Source organism: Canis lupus, chromosome X (genome assembly GCF_048164855.1).
Source record: "Canis lupus baileyi chromosome X, mCanLup2.hap1, whole genome shotgun sequence".
NCBI lineage: Eukaryota > Metazoa > Chordata > Mammalia > Carnivora > Canidae > Canis > Canis lupus.
This window is the reverse complement of record NC_132876.1, coordinates 115,386,613-115,399,644: the sequence shown is the minus strand read 5'-3', so window position 1 is coordinate 115,399,644 and position 13,032 is coordinate 115,386,613. Positions and strand designations below refer to the sequence as shown.

The 13,032-nt window shown below is 41.0% G+C and overlaps 1 protein-coding gene across 9 annotated transcripts in view; it reads left to right on the top strand.

Annotated features, from left to right (window-relative positions):
• Window positions 1-656: 656 nt before the first annotated feature.
• Window positions 657-13,032, top strand: part of EGFL6 (EGF like domain multiple 6) — a 256,008-nt gene continuing 243,632 nt past the window's right edge. For all 9 annotated transcript variants that reach the window (XM_072818136.1, XM_072818134.1, XM_072818128.1 and 6 more), the window contains exons 1-2: window positions 657-1,074; window positions 4,705-4,858. The gene's annotated coding sequence lies outside the window, so the exon portion shown is untranslated. The remainder of the gene's footprint in view (window positions 1,075-4,704; window positions 4,859-13,032) is intronic.

Here is a 13,032-nt window from a genome sequence, read left to right as displayed (position 1 = left end):
TGACTATCATCATCCCCTGTTTGCAGACAAAGAAAATAAGACACGGAGAGTTTAAGTCACTTGCTGGAAGCCACACTTGCCCAGCTCTGACCCCTGGATTCGTGCTCATCACCATCAAACTACACTGCCTCTGGGGAAGTGCCAGAAAAATTCTAGAAGTGACAGATTACTGTTGGCTTTTGGCAGCAGGGGTCTTGAAAAGAGAACATAGGATTAAGCCTAATTAAAGACTAATTCTTCCTGGGGCCATCAAAGAACTCATTTGTGTCAGCTAGAATATTTTCAGGGACAGAAGGTAAATACCCAAGTAAAAAGGACTTAAACAACTGGGGTGTACTAATAAATCTCACAAAATAAGAAGCAGGAGTTTCTAATCTTGATCAATTCAGAAGTTAAATAACATCAAAGCAGCAGTGACTCATATACTAATTTTTAATTTTCCACTCAACTTCATCTTCTTTGCGGTTCTTTGGTGCTCCATCAGGATCTTTTCAAGGTTACCTCAGTTCCAAGTAGGAAGTATTATCAGACAGGAAGAGAGGAAATTTGTCCCAGAATCCCCCAGGAGACATGCCCTGTGGTCCCATTGGCCAGAATTGGATCACATGATCTACACGCAGGGGAGGCTGGGAAAGTCCGTTTCCATTGTTCTCCGTCTCTAACGTGGAAGGCGGATTTACCAGGAAACAAGCCAACCAACAAACAGAGTGGACGGAGTATGGCAGGAGAAGGCAACTGATCATGATGCCGCATCACTTGAATTCCGTGTTGAAGCCTTTTTTTTTTCTGACTATGCTGAAATTTGGAAAAGCCAGAACCCAACTGCTTTGCAGAGACAGTTAACAGAAAAGAATTTAGATGGTGCTCAGGGTCAGGACAAGAGATCGCACCATCTGATAATGTCTTATTCCAGGGCAGGACTTCAGATCAGAAATGAGGACCGGAGGCAGTCAGTCCTGTTCTAGACAGGAAGGCACCACGTTGACTATATTTAGGAGGCCTCGCAGACCGGCTACCATATTCAGACCAGAGCCAGAAGCGGGATGGCTGGAGTTAGCCAATCAATGGATGCTGGTGAGTGTTTACTCTGCTTAGAGCCACGTATTAAGCCCTGTGGGGGAAGAACGGTATGGAAATATCTGATGTGCATCCTGACGTCAAGAAAGATATAAAAATCTAATAATGGTCAACATGAACTGAACACTTACTCCTTGCCAAGCCAGTTTAAAGCAATTCACGTTGTTGTAGACACCAAAATGTACATTTAGTCCTCACAGTAACCCTACCAGGTAGTCTATGTTTATTAGCCCCATTTATCGATATGGAAAATGAGACCAGGAAGGAAATGGAGGCATGAATGGAAAGTTGAAACAATTCTGAGATTAAGCTACTCAATATTTTTTGATCTTGTAAAGTAAAAACCCAATTAAGAATTGACAATAGTTAGGGCACTGGGTAGCTCAGTCGGTTAAGCCTCTGACTCTTGATTTTGGCTCAGGTTGTGATCTCAGAGCGGAGAGATGGAGCCCTGTGTCGAGCCCTGTGTCTGGCTCCATGCTCACCCGAGCGTCAGCTTGAGGATTCTCTCTCGCTCTCCCTCTGCCCTTCCCCCTGCTTGCACTCTCTTTTTCTAAAATAAATAAGTAAATCTTGAAAAGAATTGAAGACAGTGGCTGTAAATGCTCTAAAAAAAAAAATGGATATAATTACTGTAGGTCACAATAAATTGGAACATGCATTCGAATTGACTTTGTTTGTTTATTCAAGTATAAAATTAACATACAGTGTTATATTAGTTTCAGATGTCCAATACGTTTCAATGACTCTGTACTTTATTCAATGCTCATTGTAAGTGTATTCTTAATTCCCTTCACCTATTTCACCCACCCCACCCCCATCCAACCTCACTTGTATTCATGAGTTTATTCCATAGTTAAGAGTCTGTTTTTTGGTTTATCTCTTTTTTCTTTCTTTTGTTTCTTAAATTCCACATATGAGTGAGGTCATGTGGTATTTGTTTCTTTCAGACTGATTTATTTCACTTAACCTTGTACCCTCTAGATCCATCCATGTTGTTGCAAATGGCAAGATTTCAGTCTGTTTTATGGCTGAGTAATACTCCATCGTGTATATATACCACATCTTCTTTATCTACTCATCTATCAATGGACTCTTAGGCTGCTTCCATAATTTGGCTGTCGTAAATAATGCTGCAATAAACGTAGGGGTGCATATATCTTTTCAAACAAGTGTTTTTGTATGCTTTGGGTAAATACCCAGTACTGGAATTACTGGATCATAAGGAGGCTATTCTATTTTTAATTTTTTGAGGAGCCGCCATAATGTTTTCCACAGTGCCTGCACCAATTTGCATTCCCACAACCAGTGCAGAGGGTTCCTTTTTCTCCACATCCCCACCAAAACTTGTTATTTTTTGTTTTTGATTTTAGCCATTCTGATCGATGGGAGGTGATATCTCATTGTGGTTTTGATTTGCATTTCTCTGATTATTAGTGATGTTGAGCACTTTTTTCATGTGCCTGTCGCCCATCTGGATATCTTCTTTGGAGAAATATAAATTCATGTCTTCTGCCCATTTTTTGTTGTTGGATTATTTGTTTTTTTGGTGTTGAGTTGCATACATTCTTTATATATTTTGGATATTAATTCATTGGATATATCATTTGCAAGTATCTTCTCTCATTCACTAGGTTAACTTTTTATTTTGTTGATAGTTTCCCTCACTGTGCAAATCTTTTTTATTTTAATGCGGTCCCAGTAGTTTAATTTTGCTTTTGTTTCTCTTGCCAGAGGAGACATATCTAGAAAAATGTTTATGTGACTGATGTCAAAGAGATTATTGCTGCCTGTGTTCTAGGAATTTTATGGTTTCAGGTCATGTTTAGGTCTTTAACCCATTTTGAGTTTATTTTTGTGTGCAGCGTAAGAAAGTGGTCCGGTTTCATTCTTTTACATGTAGTTGTCCAGTTTTCCCAACACCATTTGTTGACGAGACTGTTTTTGTTTATTCTTTATATATTTCATTGTATATTCTTGCCTCTTATGTCGTAGATTAATTGACCATGTAAGCATGGGTTTATTTCTGGGCTTTATCCTGTTCTATTGATCCATGTGTCTCTTTTTGTACCAGTACCATACTATTATGATTACTACAGCTTTGTAGTATATCTTGAAATCTGGGATTGTGATACCTCTAGTTCTTCTTTTTAAAGATTGTTTTGGCTACCTGGGATCTTTGGTAGTTTCATACAAATTTCAGGATTATTTGTTCTAGTTCTGTGAAAAATCCTGTTGGTATTTTGTATTTGTTTTAAGATTTTATTTATTTATTCATGAGAGACACACAGAGAGAGAGAGAGAGAGAGGCAGAGACACAGGCAGAGGGAGAAGCAGGCTCCATGCAGGGAGCCCGACGTGGGACTCGGTCCCAGGACTCCAGGATCATGCCCTGGGCTGAAAGCAGGTGCTAAACCGTTGAGCCACCCAGGGATCCTCTCCTGTTGGTATTTTTTTTTTATTTATTATTTATGATAGTCATAGAGAGAGAGAGAGAGAGAGAGAGAGGCAGAGACATAGGGAGAGGGAGAAGCAGGCTCCATGCACCAGGAACCCGACATGGGATTCGATCCCGAGTCTCCAGGATCGCGCCCTGGGCCAAAGGCAGGCGCCAAACCGCTGCGTCACCCAGGGATCCCTCCTGTTGGTATTTTGATAGAGATTGCATTAAATCTCTAGATTGCTCTGGGTAGTTTGGACATTTTAATAATATTGGTTCTCCCAATCCATAAGCATGGACTATCTTTCCATTTGTGTCATCTTTAATTTCTTTCATCACTGTTTTATAGTTTCTGGAGTCAAGTCTTTTGCCTCCTTGGTTAAGTTTATTCCTAGGTATTTTATTCTTCTTGGTGTAATTGTAAATGGGAATGTTTTCTTAATTTCTCTTTCTCTATTTCATTATTAGTGTATAGAAATGCAACAGATTTCTGTATGTTAATTTTGTATCCTACAACTTCACAGAGTTCATTCATCAGTTCTAGTAATTTTTTGGTGGAGTCTTTATGGTTTTCTATATATAGTATCGTGTCATCTGCAAATTATGAAAGTTTTACTTCTTCCTTATCAATTTGGATGCCTTGATTTCTTTTTCTTGTCTGACTGCTGTGGCTAGGACTTCTAGTACTATGTTGAATAAAAGTGGTGAGAGTGGACAGCCTTTTCTTATTCCTGACTTCAGAGGAAAAGCTCTCAGTTTTTCACCATTGAGTATGACGTTAGCTGTGGGTTTTTCATATATGGCCTTTATTACATTGAGGTATGTTTCTTCTGATCCCATTTTTTCTTCATTTTGTTGACGTGGTGTATGACATTGATTGATTTATGAACATTGACCCATCCTTCCATCCCCCCAAATAAATTGTACCTGATCTTTTTAAGTCATTGTTGGAGTCTGTTTGCAAATATTTTCTTGAGAATTTTGCATCTGTGTTCATCAGAGATATTGGTCTGCAGTTTTCTTTTTTTGTAGTATCTTTATCTGGTTTTGGTAATAGGGTAATGCTGGCCTTGTAGAATGAATTTGGAAGCTTTCCTTCTTCTTCTGTGTTTTGGAATAGTTTGAGAAGAATAGGTATGAACTATTCATTTATTTATTTAAAGATTTTATTTATTTATTCATGAAAGATACAGAGAGAGAGAGAGAGAGTGGCAGAGACACAGGCAGAGGGAGAAGCAGGCTCCATGCAGGGAGCCCGACGTGGGACTCGATCCCCGGACTCCAGGATCACGCCCTGGGCTGAAGGCGGCGCTTAACCACTGAGCCACCCGGGCTGCCCAGGTATGAACTCTTTAAATGTTTGCTATAAAAGCTCTCTGGTCCTGAACTTTTGTTTGTCAGGAGTTTTTTGATCACTGATTTATCAAATTGACTTTTGAAGAAAGGGTGAGGCCCAGCTCGAGATGGTCAAGCAGAGAAATCATCAACCAGGGTGGTGCAACAGATAAGATTTTCCCAATTTCCGTGACCATTATGGGATCTCCCAGCACAGGGCTTAGTTCCCTGGTAAGAAGGAACCTGCAGGGTCATCGTCTGCCAAGGGGACAGTTTCACCTGATTCAGGGATCCAAGACAGTAGCTAGGAGGCCAGAGATCTTGAAAACATTCAAGAGTATAATAAATCCTGCTGCCCAGGCTCCAAGGACAATTCCCAGAATTCCATGGTGACAGAACATGAATATCCAAAGTAGCCTTTAGAGGTGCTGAGTGGCCTCGGCCTTCAGATTTACAGCTGCAGATGAGTTCAGAATGGAAGCACCACGTCAGCTTTCCTAGCAGCATTGAACCTTTCCCTTCAAACTTAGGGTGAACGGTTCATCCTGGCTTGCCTGAGTCTCTCCCTGTGTCAGCACTGAAAGTTCCACACCCTGGCAAACCTCTCAGTCCTAGGCAAACTGGAATGGTTGGTCACCCTACAAATGATAGACACATCCAATCTAGGGTACTCTGACAACCCAACGGATAGATATCAGAGAAGGAAAAGTTAGAGAGGTTGGAGAGGGGGAATTTTGTTCCTCTCTCAATAATAAAGTCCCATAGCAAAGCCCACTGAAACCAGAATAAAAGAGTTTCTATAAACATTGGATTTTCTCAGAATCAAGAGATTTTCTGCTCCTGATGTTATAGCACCCAAGCTGTCCAAAATGGTAGCCACTAGCTACATGTGATTACTGAGTACTTGAAATGTGCCATTAAAAAAAAAAATGTTATTTATTTGAGAGAGAAAGAGAAAAAAAAAAAGTACAAGCAAGAAGAAGCAGAGAGAGAAGCAGGTTCCCCTTGAGCAGAGAGCCTAATGTGGGGCTGAATCCCAGGACCCCGAGGTCATGACCCAAGCCAAAGGCAGATGCTTGACAGACCAAGCCACCCAGGTGCCCCTGAAATGTGCAATTGTGAATTGAAATGTGCTCGGAAAAAAAAAAAAATCAGGTATAAAACAGCTGCTTGATTCGAAGATTTACCACCAAAAAAAGAAAATGTAAAGTCTCTCATTAATATGCTTTATATCGATTACTTGTTAAAACAATAATATTCTGGATATATTGAATTAAGTTAAATAGATTATTTTTTTTTAGTTAAATAGATTATTGAAGTTAATTTTACCAGGTTTTAAAAAAATTTCTTTTAATGTGGCCATGAAAAATTTTCATTACGTGTACCGCTTACATTCTGTTTCTGTTAGACAGTGCTCTTCTAAGAAGATAATTCTAGGGAGAATGTCTATTGAGAAGGGTTCTTTTTGTGTGCTACTGTTTACAAAACCAAGTTAAACGTTAATTAGTTAAAATTTTGCAAATCATGCTAAGGCCTTCGAGGAGGTTCGCAGTGGGAAGTGCATTGCCTTGTAGACGTTGCCGTGGAGCTGTTTAAGGCAGAAATGCTGCCCAGAACACTCTCATGCTTTCTTGTGACCAGTGACTCCAGGCCAAGCTGCAGTGCATATAAAAATAACCCCAATGAGTTCATTGTTCTGAACTTACGGCCAAATGGACTGCTGGCTCTTTCCATATAGTCTGAATCTTTTATGACCAAGGGATACAAAACACATTTTTAAAAGCAGTGATGAATGCAATCCAAGTCTTTTTTTTTTTTTTTTAACTTGAGTATTGAGCAATTTTTGGCTCTCTAAAGATGGTAACGATGATGGTGCCTTATATTGGTATAAATTTTTATATTCTCCGAGTCCTTTACAGTTTTCCTTTTATTTCCATTTGAAAGTGACTGTATATCCCCAGGAGGCAATCTGAGCTGTTGTTTGTGCACATTTCACGGTTGGGAACCCTCACAAGTCTTCTTAACTCTGCTTGGTGTTCTGTTGGCTACACCCGGTGTAGTGATGGAGCCAGACTCTACCCACTTGTGGAAGGCGGTCAGGCCCGTCTGCGCACAGCTCAGCGTCCCCGTCGTGTTGGTAGTGAAAATGCAGCCACCGTGTGAGAATCTCTAGCACAGCCACGGGCAAGTGCTACACATCAGAGTCGTTTATTTTGTCGTTTGCTTTGTTTCCTTCTGGACAGCCGGTTATTAAACATCTATTAGCTCACCACCAGGTACTCCTCCAAGAATGAGCACATGTCAGGATTATAAGAGAGGTGTGAGAAATCAGGAATAAGGGTACAGGGCCACTTCGGGGGCTAAGGGGTTGAGCATCTGCCTCTGGCCCAGGGCGTGATCCCGGGTTCTGGGATCGAGTCCTGCATTGGGCTCCCTGCGTGGGCCTGCTTCTCCCTCTGCCTGTGTCTCTGCCTCTCTCTCTCTCTCTCTGTGTGTGTCTCTCATGAATAAATAAACAAAATCTTAAAAAAAAAAAAAAGGAATAAGGATACAGATTCTCTGAGTTCCAGCACTGGATTCTATAGATACGATTCTTTTATTTTTTATTTTTATTTTTTTAAAAGATTTTATTCATGAGAGGCTCAGAGAGAGAGAGAAGCAGAGACATAGGCTCCTCATGAGGAGCCCGACGCAGAACTCGATCCTAGGACCTTGGGATCAGGCCCTGAGCCAAAGGCAGATGCTCAAACACTGAGCCACCCAGGCACTGGAGATAAGATTTTTTTAAGGTAAAAAGAGTCCTGCCACCTACAGTTTGTGCTCTGTAAGAAAATGCTGCTGCTGCTGCTGCTTCACCTAAAAGAAGCAAAGGCAAACTCCTGTCAAGCTGAGCCTGCACTCCCCATGAGAAGATGGAAATCACCCTCCCAGCGCCGGCACCAGTTGTTGGCTTCTGTCTTCTGGTGTTTGTCTCTCTCCCTCCCCACCCTCCTTTCTCTTCCTCTTCCTCTTTCTATTTATCTTTATCTGCCTTTGTGTGTGTGTGTGTGTGTGTGTGTGTGTGTGTGTGTGTCTTGTAAGGAGGAAGAATACATTTCTGAGCTCTTAGCTGAGCCCCTTGTGATGGAAAAACAGATCGAGAGAAACAAACAGAGGTTTCTTAACACATATACCTCACATACCCTAGAGAACCCCAGGGAAATATGAGCGACTCCCTGAGGTGGCTCAGAATTCAGGATTAAATTCTCTTTTCTATTAAGAGAAAGGGGAAGAGGGAGGGAGGCCTCTTAGGAAGGAGAGGAAATGATTTTTAGGAAAGACCAACAGGCCCTTAGAAGAAAAGATGGGCGATATGACCACTTGGAACCAAGTTTGGGTGGGGCGTTGGCTTCTAGTCGCCTCTCCTGTGACCAGAGTCAGTCTTTTCTGGCTGATGAAACTCCCTGGATGGGAATTTACACAGTTGAGCTCCCTGTGGAAGATGCATTTATAGGCAGACAGGAGGCATTCAGAGAAAACCTCTCCCTGCATTTGCTGTTGTTCAGGTGCCTACAGCTCAAAATCATCAATATCCCAAAGCAGCGTATTTGGGGGCAGTGTGTCTAGAACTCCTGCAGTCATATTTTGGGGTGACCCATTCTACTACCCTTCAGTCTCTGGCATCCATACACAAATACACCATTTTTACTACATAGGTTACTACTATGGGACAGAAGCTAGAAATCCCAGAAACCAAATAACACCCGTGCAATGCCTTCATCCAAAGAAAGCTAGGACCAAAATGCCTCATTTTCTTCAGTGGAAAAGAAATCAGGTAGTAAATTCCCTGATGGGAGCAAACTCTTTGAAACTGGAAAAGAAAGGATACACTCACTGGATGTAAAAAACTGTATATACCTCAAATGAAATCACTTCAATCATGTGTGGTTGTTTCAAATCAAGCCCAGTTTTTTTTTCCAGTTACTTCATTATTTCCAAACAAGAGAGGCAGATTAGTTAATCACATACGAATTTCAGATTGTGCTTGCTAACGTTTGCTCTTGGCACTCACTTGAAAACAAGCGCCTGGAAGACAAATCTCTCTAAATGCGCACCTCTGGGCAGTCATTTTGCTTTAATTCATCTCGTCCTTCCCCACGCATCATTGAACTAAGCAAAAAGCTTTCAGAATGGTTTTAACTCTAAATTTTGGTTAATTTTCAAGTTTGCATATTAGCTTGGAAATCAGTTGGTGCCAAAAAATAAAAAAGAGCCAAGAACCACACCAAACCGTGTGCCTTTGGTCCATAAAAGTATGGCCAGATGTTGTTTTATCACAGTGCTTCTGTGTATGTGTTATTAAAGAAAAGTGGATATTAAAAAATTAGGAAGCTTTTGAGAAAAATACAGATGTGGGGGTTTCCTTTAGGACTCAGAAGCTGTCGCAATGGGCAGGCACCCCCTCAAAGCAAGAGTAAGTAGAGCTTTACTCATTTATGTTACTTGTCTGCCTCAGAGAGTCATGTTTGCAACCCTGCAGCAGAACCAAAAAAAGCCATCTTATCGCCCTAAACTGATAAGAAGTAGAGGCATAAGTCACAGCATGTCACTTTATAGATTTTTAAAGACCTTCTATAGTCAGTGGCTTTTTGCAGCAGGCCACTCGAACCCAGCAACGATTACGGTTATGAGTCCACTGCCCCCACTACCTTCTCTGAAATCAAAAAGTTCTGCAAGACAAGAGCTTTCTTGTAACTCCTTTGGTGGCAGCCCCTGACGCAAACTGATGGGAGGCTGCGTATTGTCTTTATTTTTCCCAGTTAACATGAACGTCTGTGCGCGTAGCTGCAGAAATCTGAATGCATTTGACTCTATGGTGTTGCCCCTGACCCTATGGATGGTGTCGGTAATATACAGCCCAGGCATGTGACATTTAAAAAATCCTGCAGTCCAAGCCTATCTAGCCCTGGAAGTTTCTGACCAGGGCCTTGAGATCTAAACAGATAAAGCGCTTGGAGCAGTGTCATCATTTAGGAAGTGCTGGATAACCGATTGCTATTAAACAATTAGAATGACAATGTTCTCGGTTGTTAAGGAATTGATAGGTAGGGAACCGGAGTCAGAAATGTACAAATGGCAGTATTGTGGCTGGACCTGGAATACGCTGGCCAATGGTGGCTCCTTGGTGGCAGCAAGAGGGTTTTAAGCATAAGGTGGTCTAATATTGCATTTCAAGTTGCTTGCTCTACTGATCTGTGATGGAATCAGCACACACACATGCACACACACACACATGCACACACTGCTATTGCTCAAAGCATTTAGTAAAGTCTATTATAAATAGAACCTTGAGACCTTGAGTTGGGAGCACTGCTTGGGTGGAAAAGGAAAGAGGGTCTGTAGGACCACCCAGTGCAGAAGGAAGTGGCCATGAGCAGGGGTGAATAGCCAAGCCAGGCCATGCATTAGACAGAGTCAGGAGGGCTAAAAGGGAGGGCTAAAATTATGTGTGAACTTTCACTTCAGTCTCATAAAGCAAGGTGGAAGTGTAGGGGACTTCTCAGTGCTGACACTTGGGTTGTTCATGCAAATAGCATCATTTCACAACTGATGTCACCAATGGGCAGAAAAATTTTAATATCCCTGCCTTACTGCACTGAAGGACCAACCCCCCTTCCTTAGGGCTTTGAAAGCACTGTAAACATAATACTAACCTGTGTTACAAATATTTGTGTTAGATATGTATTTGTATATGTGTATGTCTATATATTTTATTTTTTGTTTATTTTTATATTTTTATATATTTTTATTATTTTTAAAAATATATTTTAATATGTGTGTATATGGTCCATATTTTTTTCTTCTCTGGACTAGGAAAAATTTCTCAAGGCATTTCTCTCAAAATGCCAAGAGCATTTTTCACAAAACTAGAACAGATAATCCTAAAATTTGTATGGAACCACAGAAGACCCCAAATATCTAAAGGAATCCTGAGAAAGAAGAGCAAAGCTGGAAGTATCCCAATCCCAGATTTCAAGATAGGCTACAAAGCTATAGTAATCAAAACAGTATGGTATTGGCACAAAATGGACACATAGATCAATAGAACATGATAGGGAATCCAGAAATAAACCCACGCTTATGTGATCAATTAATCTACAACAAAGGAGGAAAGACTATCCAATGGGAAAAATACAATCTCTTCAACAAATGGTGTCGGGAAAACTAGACCACTTTCTAACATCATGCACAATATAAACTCAAAATGGATGAAAGACGGGCAGCCCAGGTGGCTCAGCAGTTTAGCGCCGCCTTCAGCCCAGAGCCTGATCCTGGAAACCTGGGATCGAGTCCCACGTCGGGCTCCCTGCCTGGAGCCTGCTTCTCCCTCTGACTGCGTCTCTGCCTCTCTCTCTCTCTCTCTCCTATCTGTGTATTCTCATGAATAAATAAATAAAAATCTTTAAAAAACAAAAAAAGGATGAAAGACCTAAATATGAGACCTGAAACCATACAATTCCTAGAAGAGAGCTCAGGCAGTAATTTCTCTGACTTCAGCTATAGCACCGTTTTTCTAGATGTATCTCCTCTGGCAAGGGAAGCAAAAGCCAAAATAAACTATTGAGACTACACACACACACACACACACACACACAGAAAAAAGCTTTTACAGACAGAAAGAAACCATCAACAAAACAAAAAGTCAACCTACTGAGTAGGAGAAGGAATTTGCAAATGATATTTCCAATAAGGGGTTAATACCTAAAATATATGAAGAACTTACACAAATTAAACACAAAAAACCCCCAAACAATCCAATTAAAAAAATGGGCAGAGGACCAGAATAGACATTTTTCCAAAGAAGACATCCAGATGGCCAACAGGCATGTGAAAAGATGCTCAACATCACTCATCATCAGGGAAATGCGAATCAAAACCACAATGAGATTATCACACCAGTTAGAATGACTAAAATAAAAATGACAAGAAATAACAAGTATTGGCAGGGGTGTGGAGAAAATGGAACCCTCGTGCGCTGTTGGCGGGAATGTAAATTGGTACAGACAGTGTGGAAAATAGTATAGTGGCTTCTCAAAAAACTAAAAATAGAAATACCATATGATCCAATAATTCCACTACTGGGTATTTATCCCCCCCCAAAACGAAAATACTGATTTGAAAAGATACATGCACCCCTATGTTTACTGCATTATTTACAATAGCCACTATGGAAGCAGCATAAATGTCCATCAATGGATGAATGGATAAGGAAAATGTGGCAGGCACACACACACGCCACACAATAAAATATTATGCAGCCACTAAAAAGGAGGAGATCACGTCATTGAGACAAAACGGATGGATCTAGAGGGCATTATGCTACATGAAATAAGTCAAACTGAGGAAGACAAATACCATAAGACAATACCATACCAAATACCATTTCACTCATAAGTGAATTTAAAAAGAAAAAAGAGGAACGCCTGAGTGGCTCAGCGGTTGAGTGTCTGTCTTTGGCTCAGGTCATGATCCCAGGGTCCAAGGTTCGAGGCCCATATTGGGCTCCCTGTGGGAAGCCTGCTTCTCCCTCTGCCTATATCTCTGCCTCTTTCTGTGTCTGTCATGAATAAATTAATGAAATCTTTAAAAATAAATAAATAAAAAGAAAAAAAAAGGAAAACAAAAAGCAGAATCAGACCTATAAATATAGACAACAAACCAATGGTTGCCAGAGTGGAGAGATGTGGGGAGTTGGGCAAAATGGGTGAAGGGGGAGAGGGGGCCACAGGCCTCCAGTTATGAAATGAGTAAGTTGTGGGAATAAAGGGCACAGCATAGGGAATACAGTCAATAATATTATAATAATGCTATAACATAATAGTAGCTATGCGGTGAGCATGGCATGATGTATAAACTTGTCAAATCACTAAGTTGTATACCTGAAACTAATGTAACATTGTGTGTCCACTATACTCAAAATCCCCATGCTCAGGGATCCCTGGGTGGCGCAGCGGTTTAGCGCCTGCCTTTGGCCCAGGGTGTGATGCTGGAGACCCAGGATCGAATCCCACGTTGGGCTCCCGGTACATGGAGCCTGCTTCTCCCTCTGCCTGTGTCTCTGCCTCTCTCTCTCTCTCCGTGACTACCATAAATAAATAAAAATTAAAAAAATAAAAAATAAACCCAGAGACTCTGAAGCC